Genomic DNA, 18,585 nt, shown 5'->3' on the forward strand with positions numbered 1-18,585 from the left:
CCAGAAATAAAACAAATAAATACATAAATAAATAAGCTGATGCAAACTTAAATTTATGCAGAAGAAATAATGAGAGAGGAGTGCAAAGGTGTTCAAAATCATAGCCTTATTTAGAATACTGAAACCAGTATTAGGGGATTGATTATATAAATTATGTCCATATTAGGAAACAGTATACCATTTAAAGATAATGTTGAAGGAGATTTAAGACTTGGGGAAATGTTTACGGTATATTATTAAGTGAAAAAAGGCTTATTATTATATATGGCATAATTTTTTTGCCATTTAAAAATTTATTCACTTTTTTCCTAGGTAGCACATTTACTTGGTTCAAAAATGAAAAAGCACAAAAACATACACAAGGAAAAGTCTATTTCTTATTCCTGTCTATTTCATCATCCTACAGCCCCACCAAAACCATCACCAGCAATAGATAAGAAATCATGTTACTGGTTTCTTGTACAGCATTCGAGATGATTTCTTATGCATCTCTAAGTAAATGCAAATATACATCCTTTTTCCTTTCCCCTTTTGGACAAACGGTAGCTTGCTATATACATTGATTTACACTTTGATTTTTCATTTTAATACATAAAACTGATCTTTATTCTTAAAAAAAAATAGCTGCATAGTATTCTATTATGTGAATGTAACATACGTTAGTTAGCCCTACCAATAGGCATTTAGGCTGTTTCTAATTTTTTGTGATTACAAATAGGGCTGCAATGTATAACCCTGCACATGTCATTTCACACATGGTGCAACACTATCTATAGGATAAATTCCTATAAGTGGAACTGCTGAGTCAAATATTATGTACATTCTCAAAAGTCTTTGCAGACTGCCCTCAGAGGTTGTACCAAATGGAAATTTCACCAGCAAGGTAGGAGGCAAGGCTCTGTCCTCCAACCTCACGCCATCCCCTAACAAAGGTGGTATCAGCAAATGTTTGGATTTTTGCCAATCTGATAGGGGTTTCAGTGTAGCATTAGTTTGCATTTCTTTGTTTATGGGCAAAGTTGAGCCTCTTTTCAAATGTTTATGAACTATTTGGGTCTCTTTTTCCATGAACTGCATGTATAAATATATCATTTTAGTTAAAAATGCTCATCTGGGGAATTCCCTGGTGGTCCAATGGTTAGGACTCATTTGCTCTGGTTTGCTCTGGCCTGGGTTCAATCCCTGGTCAGGGAATTAAGATCCTGCAAGCCATGCGGCACAGCCAAAAAAAAATGCTCTATCTGTGTATTCATTTATTTATCATGTAAATGCTTCCTACACCCCAACTCTCTGTTGGACATTATAGGCGTTACTGTAGGTAAAGGGGTGAACTTGGGAGACTCTGCCCTTTCTCTCCCAAAATGTGCGAGCTGGTGGAAGAGAAGGATTTTGAGCTAAACATTGAACTACTTATGGAATACTTACATACATGTACATATTTGTGCATCTGTATATGTAATTTATACATGGAAAAATACTTGGTTATACACTATGTGTTAACAGAGATGATCTTGAGTAGAAGTGATATTTTTCCTTTGTGCTTTTCTATATTTTCTGAGCTTTTTTTAAATTTTATTTTTATTTTTTTAAACTTTTTGCTTTATAACAAATTTAATCAGTTATACATATACATGTTTCCATATCCCCTCCCTTTTGCGTCTCCCTCCCATCCTCCCTATCCCACCCCTCCAGGCGGTCACAAAGCACCGAGCTGATCTCCCTGTGCTATGCGGCTGCTTCCCACTAGCTATCTACCTTACGTTTGGTAGTGTATATATGTCCATGCTGTTTTCTGAGCTTTTTGTAATGTACATCCATTATGTTTGCAGTTAGTTGATTTCTCCTTTGTTCATTTTCTGAATTTTCGAAGTTTTTTTGCAAAGAACACGTATGATTTTTGCATTTAGGAAAAAGAACAAAGTGATATGAAAACATCATGTACAGGCACAGAAGTTTACATGTATTTTAGACAGAAAAAACACAGGAAAGAGTGTTCTTTCTGTATGGTAATGAGGACACTGCAGAGAAAGATGTAGAAATCTATTTTCAGAGCTCCTAAGTGGCTGGCCCGTGTTCTAGGACTTCCCGTCCCAAATTCCAGTGCAGACCTCCACTCACCAGAAAAGCTGAGGATTTGTCTCTCCCCGGCTGGGCAACCTCATCTGCATCCAACAAAACAGGAACTGAGAAGTTATGAGTCTTGGAAATCTGGCCCCAGGGCCCATGGCTGGGAATTTCCCTTTTCGGATGCCAGCTTCAGGCTTGGTGTCCAAGGGCGACCCCTGTTGGTGGAATTGAAATTTGCCCATTATTTGCGAGCTGCTATTAGGATTGGCATCCCTGAGGTTTTATTTTTTTGTAGGGTCTGCTGGAAGCCTTAAAGCCAACAGCCACTCGCTCCTTACCCCACCTGCTTCCCAACTTTCCATGCCCCCCCTTGCCCCAGGTTTGCCTGCTGTTCGCCTGGGAAAACCAAGTCTGGGGCTTGAAGGATGAAGCCACAGTTGGGGCCAGCTTTTAAACATCACGCAAGCAGGCTGCTATAGGGGCAGGGGGCTGGCTTTGCTGGCCAGAGGTTAGAGTGCGGTGACTCTTGCTCTAAGTGACAGACTTGTATCCTGCCAGCCGACTGAAAACAGCAGAGTTGGGCAGCTTATGGGAGCAGCGAGCAGGTAGGCCATTCTACTACAAGAATGTGGTTGAGGTGGGCAGCAGGTCACCTGAGGAAGATAGGCTGGAGGCAAATTCACATGGAGGAAAAGGGCAGGCTTTCTAGGTGGGATCACACCATTTAAGAATATTTCCTCTCTATCTGGAGATTCTGCCCCAAACCAGAAAACCCAATGCAGCCTTTCTTGACCAGCTCCGGTGTCTGCATGTATAAGAGGAAAGTTCTTGGCATGAGGAAAGTATGGGTAGTAATTATGCCAGAGTCATGTTGCCAACATTTATCCAAAAAAAGAACTACCCACATACCCCGTCCATCACTGAGTGCTGAGTGGAAGTGCTGAATGGAGCTCTGCCTGAAGAATCTGTTTTTAGACAAGCAGAGCCTGTTTGTAATTCATCAGCATTGCTCTTTTTCCCCGGGGCACTGGTCTGTGATAAAGAAAGCTGGACACCAAGGAATGTGCTGGGCATTTCTGTGCTTTGAGAAAACATGACTAAGCACTTCTCAGAGCCCATCAGCAGACAAGAATCCTTCTTTACTATTTCATCTCTCAGACGCCTGTGGTGCAGGCTTCTCTCCAGAGACCTCATTCCCTGCAGGCCCCAAATCTACTCTCTCCTGATGGGAGAGAGGAGAATCCCACCTATCCTCTCATTGCTCTAAGTAAGGCTAATTCAAGGCTGACCCTTCTCCACCTGTACCAAATGCTCAGCATCCTCCAAATGCTTGTGGGTCCTGGAATCTGGGGGGTCCTCTTAAGAAAGAAATCAGGAATTAGGGTATGGCATGGGGCACTTGGGTGGGTTCCTTCTAAATTTGCTGGAAAGGAAAGGCTGGGGAGGGAAACCTACCATAGGACCCAGCTCATTACCTCCCAAGAAGTCAAGAAAGTCAGGAAGTCAAGAAAGGGAATCCCGATAACAAACCTACTGACGGTCAAGATCAGATTTCTGAGAAAGGCCTGAAGAGAGAATGCATTGCTTCCCTAGCTTAGCCAGGTAATCAAGGCTTCTGTCCCAGTGCAGAAAACATGGACACAGACTCCAGCAGCTTCTGTCTGACTATGGCCCCAAAGACCAGACATAGATTCATGAAGCGGTGTGTGCTGCCTAGAATGAGGACTGTCCTTGCCGGGTCAGTTTTCACATGGCACTGGCTGGAAGGGAGAAAGGAATATATGTCCTAGGAGGACTCCAGTTAAACAGGTGAGGGACTGAGTTGTAAGCTCCAAAAAAATGGGAGGGAATACAACAAACAGAGAAGGAAAGTAGAGGGCTCCAAATCACACAGTGAGTTAGTGGCGGAGTTGAGAGGAGACTCCACGTGCCCCAGGGACCTGCTATGGCCTCTTTCCACTAGTACTGTTTCCCCAGGCAGGGGAATATCTAGAGCAGTCATGCCTTCTTGCTCTGACCCTTGAGGACCTCAGTCTGTCCAGTTAGAGAGGTACAGAGCTCTCTCCCACGTAGGGGAAGGATTCTAACTTACTGAAGACCTGCTGTGTGCTAGGTACCTGTACTATTGTGACCTCACTTAAATCCTACCTGTCAGTAAGGAAGCATCAGAGAACGCATTTTCCTGATGAGGAAACGGATGCCCAGGGAGGTTAAGATCCATGTGGGCAGTCACATACCTGGCATGTCTGACTCTGGTTTCAACCCAAGGCCCCACGCCTTTTCCTCTCGGAGGGTATGCTAGGTCCTAGGCCAGGATCTCTTTCTACGGCCACTGTCTCCTTACCAAATGCAAGCTCGTGTACCCCGCGCACAAGGAGGCCAAACCAACCGAAATGTGGGAATTTGGAGCAGAGACAGGTTTATTGCAGGGCTATGTAAGGAGACAGGTGGCTTGTGCCCCCCCAAACCCAGAACTCCCCAAAGGGTTTCAGCAAAGCATTTTTAAAGGCAAGGTGAGGGAGGGGCGGGGTTGGTTATTGTAAACTTCTTGGTGTAGGAATCCTTTGTTCCTGCAGCTGTCCACCTAGGTCAGGTCACGATGTTCCTGTAAATCTCCAACAAGACAACTGTTATTCTCTGTTCTGCAACTTTCTCTTTATGCATGAAAAAGTGTCATACTCTTAAAGGTCAGAGGTTTATCACGGGCTATCCTGTATATTTCAGGCTACAGGCAACAATGTTAACTCGAAGCAAAGGCAATAGAATACACAGGTTAAAGTAAAATAAACAGATCTAATATTGGGTCAGATTTGTTCTTCCCTATTACACCCTAAGTCAAAAAAAGATTCTGAGGCTTAATAACCCTGAACCTCATCTCCCCGCGATTCTGCTCCAGACGCGGGACTTTCTCCTCCATAGCCTCTCCTACCCCTGGACGCGAGCTGGGTTTTAACCCTGCACACCGGCGACCCTAAGCCCTCTGAGTACGGAGAACAGGCTCTGGGCGGCCCGCTGCGGCTGCTCCATCCGAGTCCTGGGCTCCAGCGCCCTCACCCGGCTGCTGCCGCTGGACTCCGCGCGCCCGGGTTCCGCAGGCTCGGGTCTGCGTCTCCCAGAGCGGCCGCCAGAGCCCGCCCGGGTCCGGCCGGGGCGCGGGGCCCCCGCCCCACTTGGGCAGGGGGGGAGCTTCAGCGGGGGGCGGGTCGGTGGCGCGCGGGCGTCAGGGGCCCCGGGGAGGAGTCAGCCCGGCGCGGCCGGCTGAAGCCGCAGCTCGCTATAAAAGCCGCCGCTCTGGCCGGCGGCCGGGGAGCGCGGGCGAGCGCAGCGCTTTGCAACCCGGCTGAGCCTGGCGAGCGCAAGCGGCGCGGCGGGCGTCGGCGGCGGGGCGCTCGGGGCCGGAGGAGCTGAGTGCGGTCAGGGGCTGAGCCCCGCTTTCCCAGACGAACTACCACTCCGCTTGCCCACGTCCCGGGAGATCGCAGGGCCCGTCAGTGTGCCACCGACCGCTCCGGCCGCTGCGCTTCTGGCCCGCGAGGCGTGCCACTGTCTTGGCTACCGACCGGGAGGTAAGAGGGCCGGGCTCGGCGCGCCAGGGCTGCGCGTACTGCCCAGCCTCAGAGGGGAGGGCAGACTGGGGTTTCGGCGCCTCCACCAGTGATAGGGAAAACGTTACCCGTCATTGGCTTCTGTTTGTCCACTCAGTGCTGTGCGGTCCGCCTCTGTCTGTCTGTCCACGTGTCTGTTGAGGGGCACACGTCCTTGTCTCTGTCCGCTGTGGGATTTCTTTGAGGTCGTGTGAGCCTTTGGAAGCAGCAGGTGCCAGGCGCTCCAGTGTCCCCGGAGCGCATCGAGCCGGGGGCAGATGCCCGTTTTCCTTAGAGTTCCCCCGTTCTGAATGTCTTGGGGGGGCTTGCGCCCCAAACAGTGTCTTGCCGAGGAGGAGCTGCTCCGAGGGTCAGGTCGCGGAGTCCAGCCCACAAGGAGCCGGCTCACACTGTGCATGAGTGGGCATGCATCTGGCAACAGGTCTGCGCCCTGCTGCTCGGCCTTCAGCACGGTCTTCCTTCTGGTGTTCCTCTCCGCCTCCCGCTGCCTACACGCTCGCGCACTCCCCGACGGCGCTAGGCACCCAGCATCGCTCTGGCACGCGACGGGTGGAGGCAATTGAATGTTAGATGACACGAGGGCCCCTACTGCTGTTTAGGCTGAGATCCCCAACCTGCCATCGCTGCAAGAGGGTTCGGCGGTCCCTGGCAAGGGTCGTCAGCTCCAAGAAAGGTCATATTAGGTTGGGAAGAAAGTCAGGGACGTGGTGGAGCGCAGGCCAGGGCCGTGGCCAGGTCTCCAGCTCGCCGCTCTGGGAACCAGGGCCAGAGACATTCTGGAATGGACCCGGCCGGACGCATGTGCTCTTGAGAAAGGAGCTCAGTGCGCCGAGGTCCTCCGCCGCAGACTCGCTGTCCGCGTTCCCAGAGACGGCCGCCGTTCCCCAAGGGTCCAACGCTACTGCCGTCCCCGGCGCGCCGCCAGGAGCCGATTTGAGGTCCTGAGTCCTGCTTCATGCAGCCAACGCTGCCCACAGGTGAGAACTCCCTTTTTAAACTAACCTTTTGATGTGTGAGCCAGTGCCTGGTTGCAGCCTGGGAGAGAGTCTCTCTCTCCATTCCGGCGGTCTGGAGCGTTATCCCGGGCGCGCCCGGGGGCGGGAGCCGGCGGCTCTGCGTGCCCAGGCGCGGAGCCACCATGGACAGCTCCCAGCCGCTTCCTCCACTCCCGGTCTGTGGCCCTGGGTCTCCCGGGGAAGTCGCGCGGCTTTCCTCCCAGACTCAGGGTAGCGGCACAGGGCAGGAGGAGAGGCACCACTAGTCTGCGGGAGCCCTCGGTGTCCGGTCCCAAGGCGACGTGAGCCACTCAAAAGGAAGATAAAGGGAGCCTGCGTGGTTTGTGACCGGCTGCTAGATCAGCCTGCAGCTGAGCTCTGTACAGGACCTCTGGGATGGTGCCTCTGGTGGGCTTCTCTGGCTTTTCAGCAGCCCCACGGGGCCCTCCGAGGTGTTACGACTGTGCGACGCCTGAGCGTTTGACTGAGGCAGTGACATAATGCCAGACCTAATTAGGGACCTCCCTCAAATTGTTTTCTGCGCATGATATAGGGTCACGTTCCATTTCATTAAATTATTTAGTAAATATGGTACTGGGAGGCGATATTAGTTTCACAGTTACAGTGACAGAATGGAGAAGGATCAGACAGAACACGTGCATAGAGAATGAGTTTGGATGCATTTGCAAAAGCAACTATGCTGTTTTCCGATCCTAATCATTTCCTCCCAGGTCCATAACACTTTTAAAGAAGCTTCCATTGGTTCCTCTTTAGCCCAGTAGAGGGTTTTTCAAGTTGATTGCTTGGAAACAGGGTGGAGAGAACCTGTAGGGGTTAATCTGAGTAAATTAAACATCTCCCTTCTCTGATAAGAAATAACGTTGGCTGGGGCTCTTCTTTTCGTCAATTTCACCTATACAGAAGATGTATCTTCCTTCGTTTTAAAATTGCAAGAAATTCAGATCTGCTTCTGTTTGTGACTGGCAAAGACCCATGGAGAGTAAAAACAATTAAGCATCTTTATTTATTTATTTTTGGAGCAGCATGTGTGACTTTTCGAAAGTCACTTAAGTTCTGTGTCTGTTTCCCCATCTGTAAACTGGGGACAACACAATCTACCTTGCAGAGTTGCTGATGAGAATTAAGTAGCACAGTGTAAAGCACTTATACCGGTGCTGAGCACAGAGAAATCTCTTAAAATGGTAGCGATTATAGGTATCTTTTAAAGACGGTTGTGCTCTGCTTTTGACTTATGTTCACCAGCCCTCTATTCTCTTTCCTAACCTAGTAATTTTTTGATAGGGACTCCAGCTCCACTTTATATTCATGTTTGAGAACTTGTTGATGGAATCGATGAAAGTGCTGAAGTTGATCACAATGCGGAAACAAACAAAACAAAACAAACAAAACTTGTTCACCAAAGAAAAATGCAAGAATTTTTGCATGAAACAAATCAGTTGCCTGTTTTTCCCACCTGTACCACTTGGAGAAAAGATAAAGTAAGTAATTTTCAAAATCTTATCACAGCCCTCTGGTTGAAATGATCAATTCTTCCTGATTCTTCTCTCAAAAGAATGCAGGATCTTCCGAGGGACCTCTTTGACCTCTTGAAGGTGAAGTTCCCTTGGGTATTGATGGAGATTGGCCTCCACAGCTCCATTTCTGGATTCCTGCAGGGTGAAGTGAGGGGTTGCTGCACTAGGGCAGCACCTGGTCTAGGAAACCCCTGAGTGGTGGTTACCAGGCAGGAAGCTCATTCCCTTGTGCTTGAGACTTGCTTGGCTGTGAGACCCTGCCCAAGACATGCACTTGCTCTGCCTGGTGCATTGCCACTTATTTGTTCTCAGATAGATTTGAAAATTTCCTCTAGCTCCACCTTCGGGGGTCTGTCTGGTAGAAATCCCTAATATGGGACACACCACAGAAGTTTGGATAATGGAGTTGTAGTGGGTCCAATCTTACAGTTAGATTTTTTTTTTTCCCCACAAAATGTATGTGTGTATGTGTGCGTGTCTGTGTGTGTGTGTTTCTGCCAGTTTCACGTTCTGGGGCTCTTAGATTTTCCATATTTTTTTTCTTTAGTAGATCAGAAGTAATCTTAGCTCCCTCCATCTGAAAGGAGTGGAACTGAAGGATGCAGTCCACAGATGCTGGGAATCTTTCTGTGACTTTTGTCTACGCGGTAATGTGAACGGAGCAGGAGGACGTGGGCCCTGGCGGACGTTTAAGTCCCGGTTCTCTTCTCTGGACTCCCATGCAGTTCCAGTTTCCAGCATACAAGACTTTCTGGTAGGAAAACTATTGAACTACAGAACACTTTTGGAGTGTAGGGGCCAAAGAGGGGAGGGACTGGCGTGAGAGGGAGAAAGGGGCTCTTCACAGATCCTGTGGCATTCTGCCTGTTGCAGCAGTGTCTGTGTGGCTGGGACGGACGGATCAAATGGCAAGAGTGGCATTCGGGGGGAAGGCCGGCGGGATGACAGGGGTGAATTCAGTTACTCTCAGCCTCCTTTGAAGCCCGCCGCTTAAGTGACCCCCTTTTAGTACCTTCTGCGGTATTGACAGAGGAGCACAAGTTGATAGGATAAAAACATTTTGCACTTGTAGTTATAAATCACAAGAGAAATACAAGCATGTGTGTTGGGTTCCTAAAAGGAACAAAGTTGTGTTTATGGGTTGCATTCACAAGAGCCTATATCCATGATCAATCTAGGCTACATCTCTCATTCCACACGACGGCAGATACCCAGATGGATCCTCTCATCTGAGTAATGCATCAGTTGTCTCCTTTTGCTTGGTGTTTATCATCACATGGAGGCAACTCAGTTTCCTCTGCACAGGGAACAGGAAAGGATCGCATTCTTACTCTCGTATCTGGTTAGGTTAGTAGGAGGTTAGGGTGGTAATGGGTTGGAGGGAGACTTCTCAGTACTGAGTTCCCTTTTATTGTTTCGCCAGCTGATAGCTGGGCCCTGAGCCTCCTTTCCCAAAGGCCTGGCATGTGGATATTTCATTAAATTGGATAGGACTCTGGTGCCTATCTTAGTGACTCTCATTATCTGCACTTCCAGGGGCCATCCTAGTCTCTCTGGTAGGTTCCCTATCCTTCTTTTTCCTCTGTCTGCTTTGGTGCGAGGCTTCGTTCAAACCTGGCTCTTCAGAAGAGAGGCTGCACGCAGAGAAATGTCATCAAATATACATTTGCTTTCTGCTTAGTTTCCTCGGTGCCAGGAGACACACTTCCCCACCCGGAGGGAGAGGAGCTGCTGCTCTCCCCGCCCCTGTAATTTTCCAGGGCCCCTCTTTAGGCTCAGCTTGGTTCCAGGCATCCGAATCCATCCTTCACTTGCCACCCCCTGCAGGTGTGGGAGCCTTCGGTAGGGGAGGGTGAGGTGGGGGAGCGCACAGGCAGCCGGCCTCCCCCACTGGCGCTTACTCAGAACAGGTTTCCTCTCTCTAGCTCCGGACAGCCTGGCTCCTTGCATGGGGATATTGCTGAGGCATTATCTTTGAATCTTCTGCAAGGACAGCCACATGAGAGATCGAACTCGGGTTTAAAGTGCTTTGACCAGACAACTGCTTTTGAAAACCCTGTGTGTATCTTTCCCTCAGCTGTCCATAAAAGAGCTTAGCCACCAGGCATTTTGTGTTACAGGGAAGGCACGTCTAGAAACTGGTCCTTCCGGCATGTAAAGTATCTGTGCCAGACTTCTGCCTCTCCCGTTTCTAGGCATCACTGGAGGAGGGAGCAGGAGGGCTGCAGACTCCCCCAGGAAGCTGCTGCACTCTTTGGCCTTTTCTGGGGTCAGGAGTTCATGCTGTTGGCCTGAGACTTTGTGGCTATAAGGCATGGACCCAGCCCATGGGACTGAGGAAAGTACAGTGGGCAGGACTTTTCAGACTTTCATAGGCAAACACATCACAGGGGCGCTTGTTAAAATGCAAGTTCTGATTGGGTAGGTCTGGGGTGGAGCCTGAGCATCTGCATTTCTCACAAGCTCCCAGGTGATGGTGCTGGTTCGTGGAGCTCCCTTTGGGTCGCCAGGGCTTACATCACTGCTGACCTTCTGTGACGCTAACTCAACTCTTTTTGGTATAATTTAAGTCCATTTCTGATGTCCGAGTAGATGGGGCCCAGCTGGCCTGTGTCCTCCTAATGACCTTCTAACGACCCTTCAAATTCTTGGAGATAATTATTGTCACTCCTAAGCTGTCTTATCAGTAGACTAAATATCTTGAACCCCTTTGAGTTTCCCCTTTTCCTGGTCATAATAAATTTTCCAAAGCTCTCTGGACCGAGTTACTTTTAAGTGCAAGACCATTGTGCAAATGGCAATTTATCTTTGCCTGGCAGAGGCATTTGAATGTAATTTTGGTGGTATTAAGAGATCACTTGGGGAATTTCATCTCACTCTGGTTCCAGACACTGAGAATGCCTGTTTACATTTAAACAACTTGACTTGACTCTGAAGATCATAACTTTTTTTTTTTTGGAACCTGAAAATGAAATTCAAGGCTCAATTATCTTCCTCAGCTGCCCTCCCTGTAGCCTTCCTGTGGGGATGAGCTGGTAATCAGAGATGCCCCCTGCAGCCCAAGATGCAAGGGTGCAGTTGCATTCAGTCACCCACTGCCGCATCTGGAAGCAGGGAAGAAACTGAGTACAAGGGTTTGAGCATCTTCTACGGGGCAGGCCCTGTGTTAGCCACTGGGGAGACAGAGTTAAATAAATGGTCTCTGTTCCCCAGAGCTAACAGTCCCGTGTGGGGAGCAGACATCAACGTCAGCAGTTGCCATGCAGTGTGACCAAGGCTAGGACAGATGGGTCAGGAGGTGTTGTGGGCAGGGGGCCTGCCGGGGGAAGGCAAAGCCAGGGGACATCCCAGGAAGCTTCCCTGAGAAGGGGCATGAGAAGAGGTGCGTCTAGAAGGATTAGCGGTTTACAGGGATTTTTCTGGTGAAACCAGTGTAGGGAGTGGAGTTCAGAAGGCATTCTACACAGAGAGGGGGCCATGGGGAAAGATCCAGAAGCATAGACAGGCTTAAACCTTTCACCTCGTGCAACCCCTCAGTTGCACAAAGCTCTGTACCTGAGCTGCCCAGACCTTGGGCCACACCTGACCAAAGAGAGAGAGTCCTTCTGGGCAGCTGTAGGTCTCTGGGGCCTTTTGTTTCTTGGGCCAGTGGTTTAAAATTACTTTAACCATATTTTTTCCATAAAATCTTACTAAATCCTAATGTACAAACCAGAGGAAATGTGGCTGTGGCTGGGAGTAGGGGTTTGGTTTTTGTCTTGATGTCCCCAAGGGATTCCACGGAGCTCTATGGGTTCCAAGGAAGACAGTTTGGAAACCTCTGTCTGGAGCATTTCCTTTTGCTTTTGGCAGTCACGTTAAGAGTGTTACCTTAGTCTTATCGTGGTTTGTCTTGCTATGTCTTCTTCACATTCTAGATGTCTTGCTGGTTGTTGTGTCAACAATTTTCAATGAAAAGAAACCGGAATTATCCCGTGTGACACTCTAACAAACGTGGGGTATATGGGGTGTGGCTGGGGAAGGAAACGTGGCAGGTGCTGTCTCAAAGAACTCCAGCCATAGAGGACCACTGGAGGAGGAAAATGGAGCTGTGAACTTCTTGCAGAAATGGGCTTTTTATTTTCAACTTTGTTACTCAACCTTTTCTAATCTTACAAGGCTTTTCAGAGTCTATAAAAGCTGGCAAGAAAAAAAAAAAGCATATTTCCAGGGTATAAGACTCAACAAATTCTACCCAGGATCTTGCATCCCTTTTCATTGATGTAGCCAAGAGTGAGTTTTGAAAAGGGACTGTAAGCCAGAAATACAAGAATGGAAAAGTTCCACTGGCGCAGGGTGAGGCGGAAGGTTTCAGTTCGAGCTGGAGCTCCTGCGGGCATCTTACAAAGCTCTCTTAAAGGAGAAAATGGATACTCTAAATGGGACAACGCCCAAAGAGAGCCCCACCCCTCACTGATGGGTGCTCCCAGTCCTCACAAAGGGATCTGAAGAGCTCCCTCTGTTCACAGAGCCAGCTCCAAAAACATCATCATATGACTGATTTAAGGTGATGAAAGTAAGGCATGTTCAGTCCAGAGAGCTCCACGGGGTATGTGAGGAACGCGGATGGAAGGAAGAGGCAGACGAGAGTGCCCTCCAGGACGGGCATCTGTAGTTGTCTGGGGCTTGTTCTGCTGCCAGACCAACAACGCACGGAGCTGGGCAGTGTCAGGGAAGGCCGGAGAGCTGGTGCTCAGCAGCCTCTGTATCCAGATGTCCTCGTGTCCAGAGGTCTTGCTATCAGCCCCCCATTGCCTTGGAAACTGGAACACCCGGAACTATGGCCTTGACTCCCAAACCGTGGGGATTTAGCTTCCCCTTGCTTCCTAGGGCAGGACTTAGGCTGGGACGGGTGACCAAAGACACTGGTTCCCTAGGTCCCACAGGACTGTCTGATGGGTGGCCAGTGATGAGCCCGAGCTGTCCACTTGGATGCAGAGGCTGCTGCCCGGCTCTCACCACACTGCATGCCCTCCTTCCCTCCATTCCCCTGAGGGGGCATTGGTGCCTGCATGTGGGCAGTGAGGACACTGATGCCCAAGGGTACAGAGCTGGTACAGGATGACATCTTGGGTGTCTGTCTAGCTCTTAGTCCAATGCATCACTCACCCGGGTGCCTTCTTTCCAGGGCTCTTGTCCTTGCTGAGTGGTGCGGGCCGTTATTCCCAGCTTGGTCTCCTCGAGTCCCCCAGATTGCTGGGTCTCCAGAGCCTCCCAGGGGACAGCGGGCATGCCAAACTGTTCTCCTTCCTGTAAAGGACAACAACAATGAACCTCAAAAGGATTGAGCCGGGGAGCAGATTTGGGCAAACTGTTAATTTTTTTCGTTTTAAAAACAAACTGGTGGTTTATGACGAGCCTGTTTCAAAGCTGACTGTGTTACAGCCCCTGAGTAATTCACTCGTATGCTAATTTTCCAAAGGTTTGGATTCAGGAAAACCTCAAACATAGTGGCTAAGTACTTTTCCTTTCCTTTAAAAATTGTGTTTATTTTGGGAGGAATTTAATCCATATGTTTCAGATCTATTTCCATGTTACTCAGCAAAAGGTTGTTATTTGCCCAACATTGCTAAGCCATGAGTGTGCTTGGGTCCTTTCTCTCTCCTTCCCACAGCCGTCCCCAGGCTCTACGCAGTGGGTGCTCACAGCTGAGCCCCGGGCTTGTGGCTGGTCGATTCTGTAGCCTTTTATGAGACACAAGCAAATGTAGGTACGAGAGGTAAAAAGAAAAATCAGTAATACTGGTTCTGTCTTTATTTAACATTTCGGTATTTGATTCGTGATAGATTTTTTGCATTAATTTCAGTTTGTTAAATATTGCATTACAATATTAGCTACTAGTGATGACTGAGTTCTCACCCTTCTCCCGACCGACCCCCTCTAGGGCTCATTCCTGCTGGGAAGTCAAAGTCCTTACCGTCAGTGCTGGTTCTGTTCTGATATTTTCTGATGCAGATATCGGTGCCAGAGACAGACAAACAAGCTTTGGGGATGCTAAAGGCGCCTCCAGCTCTTAACCTACCTGTTGATCTGAACTGGGGGTGTAGAAGTCTTAGGGAAAGTGGAGAAGAGACGTATGTGGGTCCTCTTTAGACGTCCATGTGATCTGAAGCCGATATTTTCCCTTCTCCGTTCCTTAACTTCCTTTTTGGAGAGGGAAGGAATTGCGGTGTTCCTCGTAGAATGTTTTGCCAGTTATGCTGGGCGGATGTGTCACTATGTCTTTGACTTCTTAAGAAGACATTGAGTTTACCAGATTTCTTAATTCAGTTCCTGGTAACAAAAGAGAAAGCAGTTGTGGGATTTGGGCTTCGGAATTTTCACATGCAAGGATTTCTTCTCATTTAAGTGATTTTGTAAAAATGAAAAGGCACAGCAATCTTGGTGGTGTCGATTTGGTTCACAGCTTTGAAGAAGCTGGGAGTTTCCTTTGGCCACCTAACTGTGGGCTGTGCATACACTTGAGCTTTCCAGGTGGCTGAGCTGAAATCTGTTTTCAGTTTTAAAATCGTTGGGCAGTGTTGTTCCAAATGGTAACATATCCCAGGATTTTCTGAGAATGACCAGGTAGTGAAGCTCATTTTTACTTTCAACATTCCCCACACACAGTTACTTTAAACAAGAAGCTATTTTTAACATGGAAAAAAGATGATGCTTCTATTGAATCTTGCTTAATAAGCATGAACTTGAGCTTCTGCTCTGCTGAGGTTGCTTGAGGACATCACCTCTCCAAGGTCAAGGGGAACAGAGAGGGGTAGAGTCGCACTTTGAATGGGGGATGTCTGCTTCACACAGGGCCCTTTGGTGGACTTTCTGGGAAGCGTGGGGCAAGGCGAGGGTTTCCCCTCAGTGTGGAGCATGGGGCTGGCTCCCATCTCAGCCGCTCCCAGGATAAGACAGTCATTTCTTCATTCAGGGCTCAGAGGCAGAGACTCTTTTATGTTCCGTTCTATTCCCAAGGACTAGCACATAGTAGGTACTCAAATGTGAATTACATGTACAAATGCATGAGTCCTGCCTCTGAGTCCCAACCCTCGTCCCCCGCGCCCCTCGCCCCCCTGCCCCCACAAGCATATGCTTTTCTCGCGGTGGAATAGAGTTGATGCTGAGTCTTGTGTATTCTGCTCTGGGAATTGAATGAACCCTGAGCCTGCCAATCACCTTCTCGGAGGTGTGTACTCTGGTGGCCCTGTGGTTATTCCCATCATGTTTATTCATATCCAGTGCTTCTTGAGCGCTAACTAAGTTCAGGCACCATGCAGAGAACTTTACATACACACCTCAGTTAATCCTCCTGACAGCTCTGAGGCAAGTCAAGGCATCAGGTGGAGGAGACTCTGTGAGATCCACCTGAGGTCACTTGCCTGGATGTCATGGAGTTGACACAGGTCTGTGTGAGTCCAGAAAACCCATGCTCTGAATAATGACTGATGTTGCCTGATTCTTAAACTCAGAGAAAGCATGTTTAGGGGAATATCGTAATTCATAATAAAGCAGTTTGAGAATAATGGCCACCCAAACACACTTGTTGATTCACCAGTTCTTTCTGGACACCTGGGTTTCAGAAATGACTCCGTGGCATCTCCCTGCCATGGAGAAGCTCCCAGTTGAGGAGACGGACAGACAGGCGTTCAGGTACCTACAGTCTGTGCTGTAAGGCAGGTGTGGACAAGGTGGAAGCCCTACAGATTGATGAGAAATAACTGCTGGGGAAAGAGACAAGACATCATGGGGAACTGTTTTTTGATTGGGCCTTTTTTTTTAATTAAAAATTTTTTTTCTTTTATTTTTGGCCGCACTGCGCAGCATGCAGGATCCTAGCTCCCCGACCAGGGATCGAACCCGCTCCCCCTGCAGTGGAAGTGCAGTCTTAACCACTGGACAGCCAGGGAAGTTCTGATGGGGCCTTGAAGGAGTGTCCAGTTTGCTGGCCGGAGAAGAGAGGGTTAGGAAGGCAGGAATAGCCTGAACTAAATTTAGAGAATCTAGAAAGCAGATATTTGGGGGAAGGTCTAGGAGTTCCCTGGAAATGAGACTGTAAAAGTGGGGGCAGGTGGTGATGGTCCTTAAAAGCTGAGTCAGGACGTTTGGCCTTTCATGTAAGTGGTTTTGACGAGGGAAGGGGGTGTCATCAGTAGTTGGACATTAGACTGTTGTTCCTGGTGGCAGGTGGCTTGGGTTGGGCTTGTGTTCCTCAGTCCTAAGGGTGGTCTTGGCAGGAAGCCCATTCCAGAATACCAGTTCTCACTTGAGAATGTAGCTCCTAGGGCCCAGCAAAGGCAGTAAGGAAAACTGCACTGCCTACAGTGGATTATTGGTGCCCGGACAAGAGGGCAAGGGGGAGAACATTAAACTGGAAATATTTCAGGGATCTCGTGGCCCGAGACCCTGCCAACGTGAGGTCTGGTCCTTCTGCAGGTAGAGCTCCAAGGCTTTGAGAAAAATGTTCTGAGACTCATGAGTCTTCGGGATTATCCCTCCAGACCAATGCATCCCTGCTTTCTGTATCCAGTCTCACTGTGGGGTCAGAGTGTTCTAATCTTCATCCTGTGGCCTTTGTGCTGATTTTTTTTGTAAGCACCTTCATAATTCTTCACAAATTCTTGGGCAGATTCCTAACTGCTTTGTTTGACTGACCTGTAGCAGAAGTGGTGGAAGGAATGTGGGTGAAAGGGACAGAATTTTCACGAGAGGCTCTCCTTGAGGAGGAAGGAGAGAGCAGTCACTGTGAAAGATGTTAGTCCAGTTCTAATAGTCCAGCTTGAACTGGATGAAACAGATATTCTGAATGCTGTCTGGCCTGCAGAGGTGCCAGGGTGACCTTCCAGCCTTCATCTCTTTCCTGCCCTGTAGCTGTGATTAGACATTCAGGTGATTTCAGTGAACTAAACCCATCCACAGATATTCTCTTAGTGTTGCTCCTGTACCCAGGACTGTATTTCGTCCTACAGCAAATCTAAGAGGGCCCATCAAATGACCAGAGGAGAGAGAGGTCACGAGGTCTGGGGCTCTGCCCTCTGACAGAAACATATTAGTTTAGATTCAGATCATCAATATCTCCAAGAGGGTTCTAATCAGATGAACGGAGAGAAATATGAAGGAAGTATTTCAGGAAAAACTCCTTTAGATTTTGCTGACTACAGAATTAACTGTTTTTTAAATTCCTTCCTCATCATGTTTTCAAGCTTTTTAGCTTATATTTTCCTTGATTATAGGATGTTAGAGATGGTGTCACGAGCTGCAAAGGGGGCATGAGCTTTGGAGCCTCGCAGATCTAACTGCAAATCTGCCTCTGCCACTGATGAGCTCTGTGACCGTGGACAAGTTACTTCACCTCTTGGTGCCTTCGTTGTTTATTCACCCCCTAAAACGGGATGATTGTGTATTATTCTGAGAATAATCCATGGCAAATAATAGTGAAATAATACACGGCAAACTTCTTAGAGTTGTGACCTGGTACATACGAGATATATAGAATGGCATTTCTCTTCCATTTGTTGACGGACTTGATTGAATTAGTAGACATTTTAAGTGGAGAGGGCAGTGCTGTAACTTCTGGGGGCATTTTCAAACGTTCGGACTTCAGTAAACTCGGGGAAGTATCCAGTCCCGCAGCCACCATCTGAATGGCCCAGGCATGCGCTCCAGAGGTCGAGTGCAGAGGAAAAGATTGTGTGCCAAGTTCAGCATCCGCGGGGGCAGGGGACTGGGTCCTCCTGGCTCACCACTGCCTCTCCAGAACTGAGCTGGCGCTTAACACACATGTTTGAATGAATGACATTTTAAATAAATTAAAACATTTTTTTATTGATGTATAGTTGATTTTCAATGTGGTGTTAGTTTCAGGTGTACAGCAAAGTGTCAGTTATATTTATATTCTTTTTCAGATTCTTTTCCATTATAGGTTATTATAAGATATTGAATATAGTTCCTGTGGTATATAGTAGGTCCTTGTTGTTTATTTTATATATAGTAGTGTATATCTGTTAATCCCAAACTCCTAATTTATCCCTCCCGCCTCTTTCCCCTTTGGTAACCATAAGTGAATGAATGATATTTAAAATTTATTTTAATTTTTAAAAATTTTATTGAACTATAGTTGTTTACAATGTTGTGTTAATTTCTGCTGTACAGCAAAGTGATGGTTACACATATACATATATTCTTTTTCATATTTTTTTATTATGGTTTATCACAGGATGTTGATATACTGTGCTATACAGTAGGACCTTGTTGTTTATCCATCCTATATATAATAGTTTGGACCTGCTAATCCCAAGCTCCCAGTACTTCCCTCCCCTCCCCTCCTCCCTCTTGGCAACCACTAGTCTGTTCTCTGTGTCT

General features: G+C 48.0%; 1 protein-coding gene across 2 annotated transcripts in view; it reads left to right on the top strand.

Annotated features, from left to right (window-relative positions):
* The first annotated feature begins 5,273 nt into the window (after positions 1-5,273).
* The window catches only part of CEMIP (cell migration inducing hyaluronidase 1), a 161,112-nt gene continuing 147,800 nt past the window's right edge, over positions 5,274-18,585 (top strand). For both annotated transcript variants that reach the window (XM_081228743.1, XM_081228744.1), the window contains exon 1: positions 5,274-5,633. The gene's annotated coding sequence lies outside the window, so the exon portion shown is untranslated. The remainder of the gene's footprint in view (positions 5,634-18,585) is intronic.

This window comes from Mesoplodon bidens, assembly GCF_964165515.1.
Source record: "Mesoplodon bidens genome assembly, chromosome: 3".
In the NCBI taxonomy this organism is placed as follows: domain Eukaryota; kingdom Metazoa; phylum Chordata; class Mammalia; order Artiodactyla; family Ziphiidae; genus Mesoplodon; species Mesoplodon bidens.